General features: G+C 52.2%; 1 long non-coding RNA gene across 1 annotated transcript in view; it reads left to right on the top strand.

Moving 5' to 3' along the window:
- LOC137356585 (uncharacterized) overlaps positions 1-18,725 on the top strand; it is a 208,299-nt gene extending 189,574 nt beyond the window's left edge. Inside the window, exon 5 of the long non-coding RNA XR_010971097.1 lies at positions 18,460-18,725. This is a non-coding gene — a long non-coding RNA (uncharacterized lncRNA). The remainder of the gene's footprint in view (positions 1-18,459) is intronic.
- Positions 18,726-20,303: the final 1,578 nt, after the last annotated feature.

Genomic DNA, 20,303 nt, shown 5'->3' with positions numbered 1-20,303 from the left:
TCCGGGTCTCATGGTCTCTGAGAGGGTTTTGGGTCTCAGGGTCTCCGATGGGGGTTTAGGGTCTCAGGGTCTCTGATGGGGGTTTAGGGTCTCAGGGTCTCTGGCGGGGTTTCTGGGTCTCAGGGTCTCTGACAGGGGCTTCAGGGTCTCAGGGTTTGTGACAGGGGTTCTGGGTCTCAGGGTCCCTGATGGGGGTCTCAGGGTCAGGGTCTCTGATGGGGATCTGAGGGTTTCAAAGTCTCTGACAAGGGGTTCTGGGTCTTAGGGTCTCTGACAGGGAGCTCAGAGTCTTGGGGTCTCTGACGGAGGTTCCGAGTCTCAGGGTCTCTGATGGGGGTCTCAGGGTCTCGGGGTCTCTGGCGGGGTTTCTGGGTCTCAGGGTCTCTGACAGGGGTTCCGGGTCTCAGGGTCTGACGGGAGTTCTGGGTCTCAGGATCTCTGATGAGAGTTCTGGGTCTCAGGGTCTCTGACAGGGGTTCCGGGTCTCAGGGTCTCTGACGGGAGTTCTGGGTCTCAGGGTCTCTGACGGGAGTTCTGGGTCTCAGGGTCTCTGATGGGGGTCTCAGGGTCTCGGGGTCTCTGGCGGGGTTTCTGGGTCTCAGGGTCTCTGACAGGGGTTTCGGTTCTCAGGGTCTCTGACGGGAGTTCTGGGTCTCAGGGTCTCTGAAGGGAGTTCTGGGTCTCAGAGTCTCTGATAGGGGGTTCAGGGTCTCAGGGTCTCTGACGGGAGTTCTGGGTCTGATGGTCTCTGACGGGAGTTCTGGGTCTCAGGGTCACTGACAGGGGTTCCGGGTCTCAGGGTCTCTGACAGGGGTTCTGGGTCTCAGGGTCTCTGACGGGAGTTCTGGGTCTCAGAGTGTCTGACAGGGGGTTCTGGGTCTCAGGGTCTCTGATGGGGGTCTCAGGGTTTCAGAGTCTCTGACAAGGGCTTCTGGGACTTAGGGTCTCTGACAGGGAGCTCAGAGTCTTGGGGTCTCTGACGGAGGTTCTGAGTCTCGGGGTCTCTGACAGGGGTTCTGGGTCTCAGGGTCTCTGACAGGGAGCTCAGAGTCTTGGGGTCTCTGACGGAGGTTCTGAGTCTCGGGGTCTCTGACAGGGGTTCTGGGTCTCAAGGTCTCTGACAGGGGTTCCGGGTCTCATGGTCTCTGAGAGTTTTGGGTCTCAGGGTCTCCGATGGGGGTTTAGGGTCTCAGGGTCTCTGATGGGGGTTTAGGGTCTCAGGGTCTCTGGCTGGGTTTCTGGGTCTCAGGGTCTCTGACAGGGGCTTCAGGGTCTCAGAGTGTCTAATAGGGGTTCTGGGTCTCAGAGTCTCTGAAAGGGGGTTCTGGGTCTCAGGGTCTCTGATGGGGTTCTCAGGGTTTCAGAGTCTCTGACAAGGGGTTCTGGGTCTTAGGGTCTCTGACAGGGAGCTCAGAGTCTTGGGGTCTCTGACGGAGGTTCTGAGTCTCGGGGTCTCTGACAGAGGTTCTGGGTCTCAAGGTCTCTGACAGGGGTTCCGGGTCTCATGGTCTCTGAGAGGGTTTTGGGTCTCAGGGTCTCCGATGGGGGTTTAGGGTCTCAGGGTCTCTGATGGGGGTTTAGGGTCTCAGGGTCTCTGGCGGGGTTTCTGGGTCTCAGGGTCTCTGACAGGGGGTTCTGGGTCTCAGGGTCTCTGATGGGGGTCTCAGGGTTTCAGAGTCTCTGACAAGGGCTTCTGGGACTTAGGGTCTCTGACAGGGAGCTCAGAGTCTTGGGGTCTCTGACGGAGGTTCTGAGTCTCGGGGTCTCTGACAGGGGTTCTGGGTCTCAGGGTCTCTGACAGGGCGCTCAGAGTCTTGGGGTCTCTGACGGAGGTTCTGAGTCTCGGGGTCTCTGACAGGGGTTCCGGTCTCGGTCTCTGACAGAGGGTTCTGAGTCTCAGGGTTTCTGATGGGGGTTTAGGGTCTCAGGGTCTCTGACGGGGTTTCTGAGTCTCAGGGTCTCTGACAGGTGTTCTGGGTCTCAGGGCCTCTGACGGGAGTTCTGGGTCTCAGAGTGTCTGACAGGGGGTTCTGGGTCTCAGGGTCTCTGATGGGGGTCAGGGTTTCAGAGTCTCTGACAAGGGCTTCTGGGACTTAGGGTCTCTGACAGGGAGCTCAGAGTCTTGGGGTCTCTGACGGAGGTTCTGAGTCTCGGGGTCTCTGACAGGGGTTCTGGGTCTCAGGGTCTCTGACAGGGAGCTCAGAGTCTTGGGGTCTCTGACGGAGGTTCTGGGTCTCGGGGTCTATGACAGGGGTTCCGGTCTCATGGTCTCTGACAGAGGGTTCTGGGTCTCAGGGTTTCTGATGGGGGGTTTAGGGTCTCAGGGTCTCTGACGGGGTTTCTGAGTCTCAGGGTCTCTGACAGGGGTTCTGGGTCTCAGGGTCTCTGACAGGGGTTCCGGTCTCATGGTCTCTGACAGAGGGTTCTGGGTCTCAGGGTTTCTGATGGGGGGTTTAGGGTCTCAGGGTCTCTGACGGGGTTTCTGAGTCTCAGGGTCTCTGACAGGGGTTCTGGGTCTCAGAGTCTCTGAAAGGGGGTTCTGGGTCTCAGGGTCTCTGATGGGGGTCTCAGGGTTTCAGAGTCTCTGACAAGGGGTTCTGGGTCTTCGGGTCTCTGACAGGGAGCTCAGAGTCTTGGGGTCTCTGACAGAGGTTCTGGGTCTCAAGGTCTCTGACAGGGGTTCCGGGTCTCATGGTCTCTGAGAGGGTTTTGGGTCTCAGGGTCTCCGATGGGGGTTTAGGGTCTCAGGGTCTCTGATGGGGGTTTAGGGTCTCAGGGTCTCTGGCGGGGTTTCTGGGTCTCAGGGTCTCTGACAGGGGCTTCAGGGTCTCAGGGTTTGTGACAGGGGTTCTGGGTCTCAGGGTCCCTGATGGGGGTCTCAGGGTCAGGGTCTCTGATGGGGATCTGAGGGTTTCAAAGTCTCTGACAAGGGGTTCTGGGTCTTAGGGTCTCTGACAGGGAGCTCAGAGTCTTGGGGTCTCTGACGGAGGTTCCGAGTCTCAGGGTCTCTGATGGGGGTCTCAGGGTCTCGGGGTCTCTGGCGGGGTTTCTGGGTCTCAGGGTCTCTGACAGGGGTTCCGGGTCTCAGGGTCTGACGGGAGTTCTGGGTCTCAGGATCTCTGATGAGAGTTCTGGGTCTCAGGGTCTCTGACAGGGGTTCCGGGTCTCAGGGTCTCTGACGGGAGTTCTGGGTCTCAGGGTCTCTGACGGGAGTTCTGGGTCTCAGGGTCTCTGATGGGGGTCTCAGGGTCTCGGGGTCTCTGGCGGGGTTTCTGGGTCTCAGGGTCTCTGACAGGGGTTTCGGTTCTCAGGGTCTCTGACGGGAGTTCTGGGTCTCAGGGTCTCTGAAGGGAGTTCTGGGTCTCAGAGTCTCTGATAGGGGGTTCAGGGTCTCAGGGTCTCTGACGGGAGTTCTGGGTCTGATGGTCTCTGACGGGAGTTCTGGGTCTCAGGGTCACTGACAGGGGTTCCGGGTCTCAGGGTCTCTGACAGGGGTTCTGGGTCTCAGGGTCTCTGACGGGAGTTCTGGGTCTCAGAGTGTCTGACAGGGGGTTCTGGGTCTCAGGGTCTCTGATGGGGGTCTCAGGGTTTCAGAGTCTCTGACAAGGGCTTCTGGGACTTAGGGTCTCTGACAGGGAGCTCAGAGTCTTGGGGTCTCTGACGGAGGTTCTGAGTCTCGGGGTCTCTGACAGGGGTTCTGGGTCTCAGGGTCTCTGACAGGGAGCTCAGAGTCTTGGGGTCTCTGACGGAGGTTCTGAGTCTCGGGGTCTCTGACAGGGGTTCTGGGTCTCAAGGTCTCTGACAGGGGTTCCGGGTCTCATGGTCTCTGAGAGTTTTGGGTCTCAGGGTCTCCGATGGGGGTTTAGGGTCTCAGGGTCTCTGATGGGGGTTTAGGGTCTCAGGGTCTCTGGCTGGGTTTCTGGGTCTCAGGGTCTCTGACAGGGGCTTCAGGGTCTCAGAGTGTCTAATAGGGGTTCTGGGTCTCAGAGTCTCTGAAAGGGGGTTCTGGGTCTCAGGGTCTCTGATGGGGTTCTCAGGGTTTCAGAGTCTCTGACAAGGGGTTCTGGGTCTTAGGGTCTCTGACAGGGAGCTCAGAGTCTTGGGGTCTCTGACGGAGGTTCTGAGTCTCGGGGTCTCTGACAGAGGTTCTGGGTCTCAAGGTCTCTGACAGGGGTTCCGGGTCTCATGGTCTCTGAGAGGGTTTTGGGTCTCAGGGTCTCCGATGGGGGTTTAGGGTCTCAGGGTCTCTGATGGGGGTTTAGGGTCTCAGGGTCTCTGGCGGGGTTTCTGGGTCTCAGGGTCTCTGACAGGGGGTTCTGGGTCTCAGGGTCTCTGATGGGGGTCTCAGGGTTTCAGAGTCTCTGACAAGGGCTTCTGGGACTTAGGGTCTCTGACAGGGAGCTCAGAGTCTTGGGGTCTCTGACGGAGGTTCTGAGTCTCGGGGTCTCTGACAGGGGTTCTGGGTCTCAGGGTCTCTGACAGGGCGCTCAGAGTCTTGGGGTCTCTGACGGAGGTTCTGAGTCTCGGGGTCTCTGACAGGGGTTCCGGTCTCGGTCTCTGACAGAGGGTTCTGGGTCTCAGGGTTTCTGATGGGGGTTTAGGGTCTCAGGGTCTCTGACGGGGTTTCTGAGTCTCAGGGTCTCTGACAGGTGTTCTGGGTCTCAGGGCCTCTGACGGGAGTTCTGGGTCTCAGAGTGTCTGACAGGGGGTTCTGGGTCTCAGGGTCTCTGATGGGGGTCAGGGTTTCAGAGTCTCTGACAAGGGCTTCTGGGACTTAGGGTCTCTGACAGGGAGCTCAGAGTCTTGGGGTCTCTGACGGAGGTTCTGAGTCTCGGGGTCTCTGACAGGGGTTCTGGGTCTCAGGGTCTCTGACAGGGAGCTCAGAGTCTTGGGGTCTCTGACGGAGGTTCTGGGTCTCGGGGTCTATGACAGGGGTTCCGGTCTCATGGTCTCTGACAGAGGGTTCTGGGTCTCAGGGTTTCTGATGGGGGGTTTAGGGTCTCAGGGTCTCTGACGGGGTTTCTGAGTCTCAGGGTCTCTGACAGGGGTTCTGGGTCTCAGGGTCTCTGACAGGGGTTCCGGTCTCATGGTCTCTGACAGAGGGTTCTGGGTCTCAGGGTTTCTGATGGGGGGTTTAGGGTCTCAGGGTCTCTGACGGGGTTTCTGAGTCTCAGGGTCTCTGACAGGGGTTCTGGGTCTCAGAGTCTCTGAAAGGGGGTTCTGGGTCTCAGGGTCTCTGATGGGGGTCTCAGGGTTTCAGAGTCTCTGACAAGGGGTTCTGGGTCTTCGGGTCTCTGACAGGGAGCTCAGAGTCTTGGGGTCTCTGACAGAGGTTCTGGGTCTCAAGGTCTCTGACAGGGGTTCCGGGTCTCATGGTCTCTGAGAGGGTTTTGGGTCTCAGGGTCTCCGATGGGGGTTTAGGGTCTCAGGGTCTCTGATGGGGGTTTAGGGTCTCAGGGTCTCTGGCGGGGTTTCTGGGTCTCAGGGTCTCTGACAGGGGCTTCAGGGTCTCAGGGTTTGTGACAGGGGTTCTGGGTCTCAGGGTCCCTGATGGGGGTCTCAGGGTCAGGGTCTCTGATGGGGATCTGAGGGTTTCAAAGTCTCTGACAAGGGGTTCTGGGTCTTAGGGTCTCTGACAGGGAGCTCAGAGTCTTGGGGTCTCTGACGGAGGTTCCGAGTCTCAGGGTCTCTGATGGGGGTCTCAGGGTCTCGGGGTCTCTGGCGGGGTTTCTGGGTCTCAGGGTCTCTGACAGGGGTTCCGGGTCTCAGGGTCTGACGGGAGTTCTGGGTCTCAGGATCTCTGATGAGAGTTCTGGGTCTCAGGGTCTCTGACAGGGGTTCCGGGTCTCAGGGTCTCTGACGGGAGTTCTGGGTCTCAGGGTCTCTGACGGGAGTTCTGGGTCTCAGGGTCTCTGATGGGGGTCTCAGGGTCTCGGGGTCTCTGGCGGGGTTTCTGGGTCTCAGGGTCTCTGACAGGGGTTTCGGTTCTCAGGGTCTCTGACGGGAGTTCTGGGTCTCAGAGTGTCTGACAGGGGGTTCTGGGTCTCAGGGTCTCTGATGGGGGTCTCAGGGTTTCAGAGTCTCTGACAAGGGCTTCTGGGACTTAGGGTCTCTGACAGGGAGCTCAGAGTCTTGGGGTCTCTGACGGAGGTTCTGAGTCTCGGGGTCTCTGACAGGGGTTCTGGGTCTCAGGGTCTCTAACAGGGAGCTCAGAGTCTTGGGGTCTCTGACGGAGGTTCTGAGTCTCGGGGTCTCTGACAGGGGTTCTGGGTCAAGGTCTCTGACAGGGGTTTTGGGTCTCAGGGTCTCCGATGGGGGTTTAGGGTCTCAGGGTCTCTGATGGGGGTTTAGGGTCTCAGGGTCTCTGGCGGGGTTTCTGGGTCTCAGGGTCTCTGACAGGGGCTTCAGGGTCTCAGAGTGTCTAATAGGGGTTCTGGGTCTCAGAGTCTCTGAAAGGGGGTTCTGGGTCTCAGGGTCTCTGATGGGGTTCTCAGGGTTTCAGAGTCTCTGACAAGGGGTTCTGGGTCTTAGGGTCTCTGACAGGGAGCTCAGAGTCTTGGGGTCTCTGACGGAGGTTCTGAGTCTCGGGGTCTCTGACAGAGGTTCTGGGTCTCAAGGTCTCTGACAGGGGTTCCGGGTCTCATGGTCTCTGAGAGGGTTTTGGGTCTCAGGGTCTCCGATGGGGGTTTAGGGTCTCAGGGTCTCTGATGGGGGTTTAGGGTCTCAGGGTCTCTGGCGGGGTTTCTGGGTCTCAGGGTCTCTGACAGGGGGTTCTGGGTCTCAGGGTCTCTGATGGGGGTCTCAGGGTTTCAGAGTCTCTGACAAGGGCTTCTGGGACTTAGGGTCTCTGACAGGGAGCTCAGAGTCTTGGGGTCTCTGACGGAGGTTCTGAGTCTCGGGGTCTCTGACAGGGGTTCTGGGTCTCAGGGTCTCTGACAGGGAGCTCAGAGTCTTGGGGTCTCTGACGGAGGTTCTGAGTCTCGGGGTCTCTGACAGGGGTTCCGGTCTCATGGTCTCTGACAGAGGGTTCTGGGTCTCAGGGTTTCTGATGGGGGTTTAGGGTCTCAGGGTCTCTGACGGGGTTTCTGAGTCTCAGGGTCTCTGACAGGGGTTCTGGGTCTCAGGGTCTCTGACAGGGGTTCCGGTCTCATGGTCTCTGACAGAGGGTTCTGGGTCTCAGGGTCTCCGATGGGGGTTTAGGGTCTCAGGGTCTCTGATGGGGGTTTAGGGTCTCAGGGTCTCTGGCGGGGTTTCTGGATCTCAGGGTCTCTGACAGGGGCTTCAGGGTCTCAGGGTTTGTGACAGGGGTTCTGGGTCTCAGGGTCCCTGATGGGGGTCTCAGGGTCAGGGTCTCTGATGGGGATCTGAGGGTTTCAAAGTCTCTGACAAGGGGTTCTGGGTCTTAGGGTCTCTGACAGGGAGCTCAGAGTCTTGGGGTCTCTGACGGAGGTTCCGAGTCTCAGGGTCTCTGATGGGGGTCTCAGGGTCTCGGGGTCTCTGGCGGGGTTTCTGGGTCTCAGGGTCTCTGACAGGGGTTCCGGGTCTCAGGGTCTGACGGGAGTTCTGGGTCTCAGGATCTCTGATGAGAGTTCTGGGTCTCAGGGTCTCTGACAGGGGTCCCGGGTCTCAGGGTCTCTGACGGGAGTTCTGGGTCTCAGGGTCTCTGACGGGAGTTCTGGGTCTCAGGGTCTCTGATGGGGGTCTCAGGGTCTCGGGGTCTCTGGCGGGGTTTCTGGGTCTCAGGGTCTTTGACAGGGGTTTCGGTTCTCAGGGTCTCTGACGGGAGTTCTGGGTCTCAGGGTCTCTGAAGGGAGTTCTGGGTCTCAGGGTCTCTGACAGGGGTTCCGGGTCTCAGGGTCTCTGACGGGAGTTCTGGGTCTGATGGTCTCTGACGGGAGTTCTGGGTCTCAGGGTCACTGACAGGGGTTCCGGGTCTCAGGGTCTCTGACAGGGGTTCTGGGTCTCAGGGCCTCTGACGGGAGTTCTGGGTCTCAGAGTGTCTGACAGGGGGTTCTGGGTCTCAGGGTCTCTGATGGGGGTCTCAGGGTTTCAGAGTCTCTGACAAGGGCTTCTGGGACTTAGGGTCTCTGACAGGGAGCTCAGAGTCTTGGGGTCTCTGACGGAGGTTCTGAGTCTCGGGGTCTCTGACAGGGGTTCTGGGTCTCAGGGTCTCTGACAGGGAGCTCAGAGTCTTGGGGTCTCTGACGGAGCTTCTGAGTCTCGGGGTCTCTGACAGGGGTTCCGGTCTCATGGTCTCTGACAGAGGGTTCTGGGTCTCAGGGTTTCTGATGGGGGGTTTAGGGTCTCAGGGTCTCTGACGGGGTTTCTGAGTCTCAGGGTCTCTGACAGGGGTTCTGGGTCTCAGAGTCTCTGAAAGGGGGTTCTGGGTCTCAGGGTCTCTGATGGGGGTCTCAGGGTTTCAGAGTCTCTGACAAGGGGTTCTGGGTCTTCGGGTCTCTGACAGGGAGCTCAGAGTCTTGGGGTCTCTGACAGAGGTTCTGGGTCTCAAGGTCTCTGACAGGGGTTCCGGGTCTCATGGTCTCTGAGAGGGTTTTGGGTCTCAGGGTCTCCGATGGGGGTTTAGGGTCTCAGGGTCTCTGATGGGGGTTTAGGGTCTCAGGGTCTCTGGCGGGGTTTCTGGGTCTCAGGGTCTCTGACAGGGGCTTCAGGGTCTCAGGGTTTGTGACAGGGGTTCTGGGTCTCAGGGTCCCTGATGGGGGTCTCAGGGTCAGGGTCTCTGATGGGGATCTGAGGGTTTCAAAGTCTCTGACAAGGGGTTCTGGGTCTTAGGGTCTCTGACAGGGAGCTCAGAGTCTTGGGGTCTCTGACGGAGGTTCCGAGTCTCAGGGTCTCTGATGGGGGTCTCAGGGTCTCGGGGTCTCTGGCGGGGTTTCTGGGTCTCAGGGTCTCTGACAGGGGTTCCGGGTCTCAGGGTCTGACGGGAGTTCTGGGTCTCAGGATCTCTGATGAGAGTTCTGGGTCTCAGGGTCTCTGACAGGGGTTCCGGGTCTCAGGGTCTCTGACGGGAGTTCTGGGTCTCAGGGTCTCTGATGGGAGTTCTGGGTCTCACGGTCTCTGATGGGGGTCTCAGGGTCTCGGCGTCTCTGGCGGGGTTTCTGGGTCTCAGGGTCTCTGACAGGGGTTTCGGTTCTCAGGGTCTCTGACGGGAGTTCTGGGTCTCAGGGTCTCTGAAGGGAGTTCTGGGTCTCAGAGTCTCTGATAGGGGGTTCAGGGTCTCAGGGTCTCTGACGGGAGTTCTGGGTCTGATGGTCTCTGACGGGAGTTCTGGGTCTCAGGGTCACTGACAGGGGTTCCGGGTCTCAGGGTCTCTGACAGGGGTTCTGGGTCTCAGGGTCTCTGACGGGAGTTCTGGGTCTCAGAGTGTCTGACAGGGGGTTCTGGGTCTCAGGGTCTCTGATGGGGGTCTCAGGGTTTCAGAGTCTCTGACAAGGGTTTCTGGGACTTAGGGTCTCTGACAGGGAGCTCAGAGTCTTGGGGTCTCTGACGGAGGTTCTGAGTCTCGGGGTCTCTGACAGGAGTTCTGGGTCTCAGGGTCTCTGACAGGGAGCTCAGAGTCTTGGGGTCTCTGACGGAGGTTCTGAGTCTCGGGGTCTCTGACAGGGGTTCCGGTCTCATGGTCTCTGACAGAGAGTTCTGGGTCTCAGGGTTTCTGATGGGGGTTTAGGGTCTCAGGGTCTCTGACGGGGTTTCTGAGTCTCAGGGTCTCTGACAGGGGTTCTGGGTCTCAGGGTCTCTGACAGGGGTTCCGGTCTCATGGTCTCTGACAGAGGGTTCTGGGTCTCAGGGTCTCTGATGGGGGTTTAGGGTCTCAGGGTCTCTGACGGGGTTTCTGAGTCTCAGGGTCTCTCACAGGTGCTTCAAGGTCTCAGGGTGTGTGACAGGGGTTCTGGGTCTCAGGGTCTCTGATGGGAATCTCTGGGTCTCAGGGTCTCTGATGGGGGTCTCAGGGACTCGGGGTCTCTGGCGGGGTTTCTGGGTCTCACGGTCTCTGACAGTGGTTCCGGGTCTCAGGGTCTCTGACGGGAGTTCTGGGTCTCAGAGTCTCTGATAGGGGCTTCAGGGTCTCACGGTCTCTGACAGTGGTTCCGGGTCTCAGAGTCTCTGACAGGGGGTTCTGGGTCTCAGAGTCTCTGATAGGGGCTTCAGGGTCTCAGGGTCTCTGACAAGGGGTTCTGTGTCTTCGGGTCTCTGACAGGGGGCTCAGAGTCTCGAGATCTCTCACGGGGGTTTCCGGGTCTCGATTAAAATTTAAGTGGCTGTACTAGGTGACCAAATTGTTGTGTCGAGATGTTTGGTCACCCATACTGCTGGATGAGAGGGTCAGCTATCAGCATGGGTGGGCTCATCGGGACATCAGGGAGTCCATCGGGAGAAGTGTTAATAGCTCATTTGCCAGGAGAGTCTTCTCTGCACCGACACCTGTCATGGGTCTCATACACCCTGTCTTTTTGGATCCTCTGTGGGGTGATGCAGCATCTCCAACAGAGGGAAGGCCAGGAGGCAGCTGTACCTGCCTGTGAAGCTCCACGCCGAGTGCAGCAGCAGCCGGCCATGACAAGAAGGGCCCACCTGCGCCAGAGAGTGTACCAGAATAGAATCAGCTATCTCCAAATGTCTGAGCGGCATTGTCAGTGAAGACTGTGGCTCTCCAGGGAAGCCATCACTGACTTATGCGCCCTGTGGCAGGGTGATTTGCGGCCTATAGGATTTCGGGGTCACCCCATACCAGTGACTCTGAAGATCACAGTGGCTCTGAACTATTACGCATCTGGATCATTCCTCACTGATGAGGAGGACGCGGAGGAGGGAGAGGAGCAAGCAGCACTGGATGTTGAAGCTCTTGCACTGGAGGCCAGGCAGATTGAGCAACAGGCCAAGGAGGCAAGAGACAAGCTCATAATTACACGCTTCCAGCTACCCTGATGTCCACTCTTACAAAAGCCAATAAAGACTCACCTCAATGCATGTGGACTGTCGCCTCCTTCCCATTTGTGTTCAGTGCCTAGCACCCAGCTGAAATACACACTAGTGCCCATGGGAGATCAAAAGTTCATGAGGACTGTGGTTACATTGGCATTCCACTAAGGGGGAAGGATGAAGTCAACAGCTCACAGTTGACATAATGGAATAGTGACAGTTACACAAGGATCATTAATTACTTGAACAAAAGAACTTTATATTAATCATTGCATGTCAAATGTCAGACACCCGTGATTCCCAAAGTGTGTTTCGGTGGTTTTCTTAATGCATTTGCGAGTGCTCCTACAAGATGTAAACCCAGCAATAGCAGCTGTGCTGGAGGCAGACTGCTGCTCAGGCTGTCCCTTGGCCTGTGATGACTTCGGAGGCCATCCTCTGGCTGCCTGAGGTCTGAAAGGCCCCGGCTGCCTGAAGGTTTCCTGCACTGGTGCAGGACTTTCGACAGGCGTTGCGTCTACTGGAGCTGGGCTCACTGGCAGAGGGGCTGAGGAGCTGCTATCCATACTCAGAGCGCCTGAGGGGAGCCTCCAGTTGTGGAGGTCAGCCTCTACTTCTCCCTTTCAAGGATCACTTGAACCTCTCTACTGAACAGAGAAAGACGGGGAGTGGGAGAAGACTCCAGGCACCTTGTCCTTCTCTTGCCTTGTCACTGCTGTGTTGAGCTCATGGCCAAGGTGATGGTGTGCAGGTCTATACACATCTGTGGAACCTGGCTCACCATGAGGATCGTCAACCTCTCGATGAGGAAGCCATGCGTTCATATGCCTGAAACATGGCAGCAGTCATGCATGGATGGACTCCTCCATCATCCACTCATGGCTGTACGTGGCCTCTGGCATCTGCTCCAGATGTGGCTTTACCCCTCTGTGCAATTCCAGCATGCACTATGCTGTCAATAGCAGAGGCTCATCACCAGCCTGGGGCTCAGCATGGGCCTGGCCAACCACAGTTCTCCGAATGTCAGTGGCCTTGGCTGTCTCAGCCTCAGCCAGCTGCTCAGGCGTGTGTGCAGTGCTCTCACCAGTGTCTGACCCTGATTCTACAGTTGAGCAGAAACCGAGCCATTGAGGTGAAAGTATCTGCGCTGGTGGAAGGACAGAAGAGTCATGTGACAGTGCATCCTCTGACTGCTGATCCTCCTCAGAGGTGGAATTCTGCCCCCCATTCACTGGAGTCTCCTGTGGATGCCGATCGGGATGACAGAACTCAAGTCCATGTGGGTTAGGCTGTGCAGATCTCATCATGCCAACCATACATGAAGTGGGTCTCCAGAAGTGAACTATATGTCAATGGTAGACAATCCTCACTCTCTTGCTCGGAGGCTCCAATCTCTCCATCAGATATGGAGAGGCCACCCTGGGTCCCTGCTAATTCTAATGCCTCCTCTTCAGCCGTGGAGAGAGGCCTGATGTCTGGGATCCCTCCACAAATCTTTGATGTCTCCCTTGTGTTATGGGCCCTCTTGTCCTGCAAGTGGAAAAAGGGAGATGTAGTACTTCACTGGGACAGCAACGTGACAGTTCTGCTCATGGCAGCCCCTAGTCCCCTATTGGGGTTTCCTATATAGCTCATCCTACCGCCTGCTCTGGGAGAAGTTAATGGGAGTGAGTTGTGAAGGAGGCACGTGGCAGACACACAGCCATGCATCTGACAGGATGAGGCGATGCTTAACCTCCTGTGCCCAAGCTTTTGTGGTGCCTCCCTCCCCATGTCCTGCTTCTTCCTGTGTAGCCACTTGCTAACACCAGAAAGGAGAGAGTTAAGGAGCCATCACCTTGGCAGAATGAAGGAGGTCGTTAACGCTCTTGTGGCACTGTACGCATGTCCAGGCGGTGACCCCACGGCTGCTGACATCCTCAGTGATCTCCGTCCAGGCTTGTTTGGTCAGGCAGGTGGACCTCTTCTTCCCATCCCTTGGAAAGAGGACCTCCCGCCTTTCCCTTGCAGCCTGGAGGAGAATCTCGAGGGAGGCATCGCTAAACCATGGGGCCACCCGGTGTCTTTCTTCAGCCATGGTCACTGCAGGCTTGGGTGCAGGTTGACTATCAGGTAGAAGAAGGGATCCTGGGGCAGCAAATGGCACATTTGCAAGCACTGTTGTGAAGCAAGCAAGAGTGAATGCAGGGCCGCCAGCGTTTATATATGGTGCCAGGACCTGCTCCAGGGTCATCTGACGCCATATTCTGTGTCTTACCTCCCGCACCCACCCCACCACCCCCCCCACCCCCTGATTGTGGGGGCCCTGCACCTCCAGTATGTAAAATAGCCACCCGCCGCGTGATCACGGCGGCTGTCTATGTGACAATCAGGAACCAGTACCAGAAATCAGTTTCCAGTCCCACGGCCAGGATGACTAAATTCAGCCCGGTAAGTCCAATGGGCTGTGTGCTACTGAGCCACACTGACCTTGATGTTCCAAGGCTCAATCCCTGGTCTGTGCTGCATTAGCCAGTTTTAACCAGGGCTTAGTAATGCTGATATAAATCACTCAGCACTCCTGGGCTAGGCAAGTAGAAAAGATCAGCCCGTGTTTGGAGTGCTTTCTATCGCTATCCTGTGACAACTGCTGAAGACTGCACGTCTGTATGGGCATAGGGTGAGGACAGGATCAAATGCAATTGTGATTCTTCCAAAGCCTCCCAACAGTGATGGTTTAAGTTATAACAACACCCATGGAACTAGCCCCAGCAAAGAGAAAATGGTGTATTAATGACAAGGAATTTGAAAGTGCCATGAATTGGGTGCACTGACCTACACAAGACAGCACCCAAAGAGTGTAGTCCCTGAAAATCTATCCTACTAGCTTTAGGAAAGAAGGGTGTTAAAAGTGATTTTCTTGTGTATCTAAGACGCTCTGTATGTGAAAACTGAAATTGGTGAACCGTTGACATCCCCAGGGTTCACAATGTGGCCTGACAAGAATGGCAATAGGGTGTTGGATAGAAGATTGACTCAAGGATAGAAGATTGGTTAGTTTACAGGAAACAGAGAGTAGGCATAAATGGGTCATTTTCTGGTTGGCAGGATGTAATGAGTGGTGTGCCGGTGCTGGGGCCTCAACTTTTTACAATTTATATAAATGACTTAGATGAAGAGACCGAAGGTATGATTGCTAAATTTGCTGATGACACAATGATAGGTAGGAAAGTAAGTTGTGAAGAAGACAAGGAGGCTACAAAGGGATATAGAGAGGTGAAGTGAGTGGGCAAAGATCTGGCAAATGGAGTATAATGTGGGAAAATGTGAAATTGTCTTTTTTGGCAGGAAGAATAAAAAAGAAGCATATTGTCTAAATGGTGTGAGATTGCAAAGCTCTGAGATGCAGAGGGATCTGGGTGGCCTTGTGCATGAATTGCAAAATGTTAGTTTGCAGTTACAGCAAGTAATTATGAAAGCTAATAGAATGTTATCGTTTATTGCGACGGGAATTGAATACAAAAGTAGGGAGGTTATGCTACAGTTATACAGGACATTGGTGAGACCACATCTGGAGTACTGCGTACAATATTGGTCTCCTTATTTAAGGAAGGATGTAAATGCATTGGAAGCAGTTCAGAAAAGGTTTACTAGAGTAATACCTGGAATGAGTGAGTTGTCTTATGACGAAAGGTTGGACAGTCTCGGCTTGTATCCACTGCAGTTTAGAAGAGTAAGAGACGACTTGATTGAAACATATCAGATTCTGAGGGGTCTTGACAGGGTGGATGTTTCCTCTTGTGGGAGAATCTAGAACTAGGAGTCACTGTTTAAAAATAAGGGGTCGCCCATTTAAGACAGAGATGAGGCAAACTTTTTTCTCAGAGTCGTGAGTCTTTGGAGCTCTCTGCCTCAAAAGGCAGTGAAGCAGAGACCTGAATATTTTTAAGGCAGAGGTAGATAGATTCTTGATAAGCAAGAGGGTGTAAGGTTATCAGGGGTAGGCGGGATTGTGGAGTTGAGGTTACAATCAGATCAGCCATGATCTTGTTGAATGGCAGAGCAGACTCGAGAGGCCATTGGCCTGCTCCTGCTCCTAATTTGTGTGTTCCTATATTCGTATGTGTTGTTTTTTTGGTAAGCCTGCCATTACATATCATAGAGTCAGTTACGGCACAGAAAGAAGCTATTTGGCCCATTGAGTCTGTAATATTACTTGTTCCTTTGGTGTGTGATCTATTGTAAGATTCACCGATCAACAAGTAATATTCAAAGAAAACATGGGTTTTATTATACTTTAACTGGAACATACATATACAATCGACTATTGCACGAGCTCATCTAAAACATATCTCACTCTGTTGAGCTCCACCCACAACTCCCTGGTCACTTGTGACATGACATCACTTCCTCTAGTGATCTTCACTTGCAGCTCTTAAGGTGGTCCCTTCTTAAGGTAGTCCCATAATATCCCCCTTTCTTCCAAAGATAAACATATGTACAATAAACAATGATGATGTGGTTCGGAATAACTATACATGATTAAAACAGAATGTTATTTACAGGTAAGCAAATTTAATACTCCCTAAAATGTTGACAAGGTTTGCTTATTCATCCCAATCTAGTTATCGTAAACTTCTTCCCTTGTTTGGAAAATTTAGAAAGATGATGACTGGCAACATCACCAATCACCAGCAATCCCTCTGGCTTCTGGATACTTGCTGCAACGAACTGAAGCCAGAGGAGAATCGTCCAGTCATATTGCCTCTTCGTGTTAAGACTCCCAGCCTTTGTGCTGTCCTTTACAAGGACTAACCCAATACATTCGACCTGAGTATTTTGTACCATCTTCGGTGCATTACTGAATCCATGTATTGTGACAACTCATAGATCTTGATATACTGGAAGTAATGCCACAGCTGGTCCAGTTATGTCTAAAACGTAAAAAACTTGTGTTAGCCATTCATAGCTCCAATAGCTGTATTGTAAGATTATAATTCCAACACACTTGATTAGAGAACCATTGTAGGCAGTCAGCCTAGCTGTGATGGGTTGCACCATAGCTTCCCATTTCTTTAGATACATGAACTTAATTATATGGATGGGCAGAATATTTGGACTTGCTCCGGTCTTGATTCTTACTCTGAACTTATGCCTGCCGCTCTTCTGCTGATATATAATCTTGATCATGGTGAATGCCTCAGATTGTATGATAGTATTGACATGATGATCCAAATTGACTATGTGGAATGCTTGCTCGCTGTTCGCACGAGTGCATTCTTCATCCATGTCCTCCTAATAATCTGTCTCCCTACTGACCTGATGTACCTGCTTGGGCTTTTGCTTTGTGTTGGCATGCCTCTTGTTGTGTTTGCCATCCCTTCTTGCTGATGTTCTCTCTGCATGTGGTCTGCCATCATTTCTGTGTGCAGTATCTGAGCTCGTCCTTCTGCATTGCCTTACCCAATGTCCTCACATGCCACCAGCTTTGCACAGGTCCTGCTTTGCTGAACAATTGCGAATTGGGTGAGCCAGGCCACATTTGCCACAAGGCCTAACAGACATCTGAGCCTTGGTTACCATACCAAATATTGTAGCCGCCCCCAAAACTTGTAACTGTTGGCACTCAGCCATGATGGCTTCAAATTTCCTTCCATCATTAAGTAGTGCATCTATGGTGTGCCCTTTATTCTTTTCTAGCAGGTATTTTTGCAAAGCTTCTATTGGGGTAAACACAATTACTAGCTCTATAACCCGTTCCAATAATTCAATATCTGCAAAGTCGCATTCTTGAGCTTTGTCTCAGCATCTTGCAACAAACTGGTCAATGGACTCATCATGCCTTTGCCAGTAGGTCATAAGCTCAGGCCTATGTACTCAGAAATGTACCTTCCCTTTGAGATCCTGCTGCAGGAATGTCCATAGCTTGCTCGGGTCTTTCTGAGCCTCAGCTGACAATCCTGATGTATTGATTCATTGCAAGCCCTCGTTGTCCAGCACAATCTTTAATTTTGGTACCTTGTTTCTCTGGATTGCTCACTTCTTGATCAATGAAACACAGTTCCATTCATTGTTGAAACTGTTTAAATTCAGACGCCATGTCTGATGCCTTCCAATCTATAATTGGATATCTGAAAGCCACTGTCTTAATGATCCTCCTTTTTTATAAATGTAGGACTTTTTCACAGGTTTTCTTTTCACAGGCAGACTTCTTTCTCTTTCCTTTTTAAGGCATATCCATTTTTTGCAGCTCTGCCCCTTTTAAGAGTGAGAGACTATATTGGTTCCTTCTTAACTGAGGGAAAGATTTTCTCTGAGGGGCCTGGAGCTTGCAGTACCGACAGCTGCCACAACCAGCCCTTCTCACAGTGTTGGACCGCCGGTGACGCTGTTGAGTACTTCTCACTCTTATTGGCTTAGGCCCACCAACAAAGCAAAAAAACCTGGGAAAACTAAAACAGTAATGGCTTTAGCTACAGCTTTTAAAATTTTTTGACTCACAACCAGACCTGTTGAAAGGTCTGATTCCCTGGCAAATTGCCTGTTATACTCACAGAGTTTCAACACTTCCCAGGGTCCTGTCTGTGCTCACTGCCTGTTGTGGGGTCTCCTGCTAACTGCTTTCCAGGATCTGCAGCCACCCCAGTTAGCCAGCCTGCTTGTTTGCTTTTGGTATGTTCTTCAGAAAAAAAAATCAATTGTTGCCATGATGTAATTTTTAGTAGCCTTCAGAAAAAGTATATCCCAAACTTTGCCACCATGTAATATTTGGCAGTCTTCAGAAAAAACATATATTCCAAACACTGCCACCATATATTGTTACTTGTTCCTTTGGTGTGTAATCTATTGTAAGACTCACAAGACTACAAGTAATATGCAAAAATATGTGGGTTTTATTATACATTAACTGGAACATATATATACAAACAGTTGTTGCACGAGCACATCTAAAACACATCTCACTCTGTTGGGCTCCAGCCACAACTCCCTGGTCATGTGTGACAGGACATCACTTCCTCTGTTGATATTCACTTACAGCTCTTAAAGTGGTTCTCTTTTATGGTGGTCCCTTCTTCAGGTCATCCCACAACATAGTCTATACCTGCTCTGCCTAAAGTAGTCCAGTCAGTCCCATTCCCCTGCTCTACCCCCATATCCCTACAAATCTATTTCCTTCAAATGCCCAACCAATTTCCTTTTGAAACCACTGATCATCTCCGCTTCCACAACCCTCATAGGCAATGAGTTCCAGATCATTACCACTCACTGCATAAAAAAGTTCTTCCTCACATCCCCCCTGAATCTTTTGCCCAAAGCTTTAAATCGGTATCCCCTAGTCATTGTACCATCAGTTAATGGGAACAGGTTTTTCTTGTCTACCTGGAAAATACTTTTTTTTAACCCTTCCGGTACGTTGCAAGAACAAACGATGGGTTCAGACTTCCCACCGAATTCAAAAGCAAGAGTGGTTCCATAAGTAGTGTAGGCATGCAGGAAGGATACTGAAACATTTTCATTTTGCATTATTTTATCCCCCTGCAGGTGCTGAGAAGTGAGCCTATGGACTGGAAGAAGAGGCAGAAGGCCAGCTCTAAGTGAAATCAAATCTACAGCCTGCCCTTAGCAATTGTTTTTTGTGACACAATCTGATAAGTGAGCGCAGATAGGATCCATTAATAACAGATTTTCTTTGCATATCTATCATTTTCTTTAGTTAAAGCACTTCATTCAGAAAGGTGGTAGAGGGGAATATTTAAAAACTGTTTAAAAAGACTTTTGCCTTGTGCGGTTTGAAAAGACAGGAGAATTGGACATGAATGTTTAGTAGTCATAGCTAAAATTAAATTCCTACACGCATTCTGCATTTGCTGTACACAGGCAAACAAATGTTAGATTTATATGTATGCACTATTGTCCATAATTTAATGTACTGACTTGCACTCTTGTATCATACAAAGGTATATGCCGCATATAATAAGCCTGAAATATCTGCTGTGTGATAGTATCGTACAAACCCTCAGTGCTATTTATTCATGATTCCATCATGTGGGCACTTTGCTGTTTTAACAGAAGTGATAACCTAATTATTTTAAAATGGCAGATCGAGGAAATTGATTTAAGTGTGCCAAGGACTCATATGATCATATTGCACCATGCTATTTCCAGGCTATGGTTTTTGTGAGCTTCCCATTATTATGTTTTTAGAAGCACCTATGTTTGTATGTTAAAGGTTGAGCAATTACTCACAAATATACATCTGCGAGGCTTCTGCCTGTCTGCAGTGTGTCTGGAAATACATAAAGTGTGTAATGTGATGATGTCTCTCTAAACATGTCAGGATCATTTTCCTTATGCTGGACATACAAATATGATGCAACTGTACATTTATAGTCAGCCTGTATAGTGCTCCAGATAAATTACTGCAGGAAAACAGGCCTGTCAGAGAAGTCTTCCAAAGTAGTGGAAAGAATGTTAAAGGAGATGATAAGTGTCTTTCAGATTATTCAGATGACAATGTGTAAAAGGTGCTGTTTCCTCTCGGACTGCTCAAGGACAAACACTAACCTTGTATCTCTGTCCAATGCTGCAATAATTCCAATTTGCCTCACTTTGAAAACAATGTTCTTTCATTCCAAAAGGTCATGGCAAGATTTCCACATTACTGCTGAAATTCCCTGGGTGGGGAATTTTAATCTCCCCCCCCACCGACCCCGGCCACCACCAAAAGCAGCAAAAGAGGGTTGGGGGTTAAAAAATGTAAAATGGAATAATGTGACTCCAACCCATTGCTTAAGGTCTGTTGCCATTTTTGCAGCAGTGGGTTGCATAATGTGTGTGTTTTTCGTCTTGAGAGGCAGAACACTTCAAAATAACATTGAAGTCAGACTCCCACAGTGCAGTTGGGAATCTGATTTAAATTGAATTTTGGCCAGCCGGGTTTCCCATGGCTCGAGAAATCTGGAAGCAAAACGGAGACGTGAGGAGCCAGATCCAGCAGGTAAGTGCATTTTAGAGCATGGCTTATGGGCTACGAGTAGCAGGAGACCTCTCCCCAGCCCCTTGAGCAAATCTTCTGCGGCAATCAGCCAACAAATCCCCCTCCACTAACCTCACAATCTTTCCTGGTTCTACCCTCCCTCACAATTGCTGGTCGAACCCCCAACAAACCCTTAATCTTTCTTGCTGGCTTTCCAGCCTCTCAATCTGGCTGGCTGCTTTGTGGAAACTGAGCAGAAAATTGTTCCATCTTTTCATTGGTTTCCCCACTGTCATCATGGAGTGTTTGGTGAGTCTATATCATCTGAGGCTGGAATAACAATGATAAGGATAGGTGCTGTACATGTTAACTTTTTTCAGGAACGGTAAGATTGACGTGAATCCAGTCC

Source organism: Heterodontus francisci, chromosome 3, assembly GCF_036365525.1.
Source record: "Heterodontus francisci isolate sHetFra1 chromosome 3, sHetFra1.hap1, whole genome shotgun sequence".
Taxonomy (NCBI): Eukaryota; Metazoa; Chordata; class Chondrichthyes; order Heterodontiformes; family Heterodontidae; genus Heterodontus; species Heterodontus francisci.
Note: the sequence above shows the minus strand (reverse complement) of the source record. Positions and strands in the feature narration are given on the sequence as shown.